This window comes from Hyaena hyaena, unplaced genomic scaffold (assembly GCF_003009895.1).
Source record: "Hyaena hyaena isolate Hyena2069 unplaced genomic scaffold, ASM300989v1 scaffold_1517, whole genome shotgun sequence".
NCBI classification, from domain to species: Eukaryota; Metazoa; Chordata; class Mammalia; order Carnivora; family Hyaenidae; genus Hyaena; species Hyaena hyaena.
The window spans coordinates 292,516-293,258 of record NW_024082150.1 but is presented as its reverse complement, the minus strand read 5'-3'; positions in this window follow the sequence as shown (position 1 = coordinate 293,258).

The window sequence follows — 743 nt, the reverse complement described above, 5'->3', positions numbered from 1 at the left end:
TGATTTCTGTGGCAACATTGCCCTTGGTCATAAGGAGCAGTATAAGGGATGTTTGGATCAGCAAGTCTTCTACCTTTAACTGTAGCTATCAGTCCCAAACTGTGAATGCTGTTTCTCACACTAAGCATCACAGCTGGAAATGCTGCCTCTCTTCTAATGGCTGTATTGGTAAGGTAAGGGGGACCAAAGACAGATACCCATTGTCATGATAAATACTCAGACCAGGCTTCATCACGACAGTGGCCAATGTAGAGGTGATTGTGTAGCTTTAGGAAGCTTGTATGTAGTGAAGAAAAAGTCACTGTTGGGGCGCCTGGGTGGCTCAGTCAGTTTAGTGTCCAATTCTTGGTTTTGGCTCAGGTGATGATCTCACAGTTTGTGAGTTTGAGCCCCGCATCAGGCTCCGTGCTAGTGTGGAGCTTGCTTGGGATTCTCTCTTCCTCTCTCTCAGCTCCTCCCCCACTTGCACTCTTTTTCTGTCTTTCAAGATAAATAAATAAAACTTAAAAAAAAAAGTCAGTGGGGTGCCTCGGTGGCTCAGTTGGTTAAGCAGCCAACTTCAGCTCAGGTCATGATCTCATAGTTCATGGGTTCGAGCCCCGTGTCAGGCTCTATGCTGACAGCTCAGAGCCTGGAGCCTGCTATGAATTCTGTGTCTCCTTCTCTCTCTGCTCCTCCCTCGCTCACACTCTGTGTCTCTCTCAAATATAAATAAACATTAAAAAATAAAAAAAATTACTGTA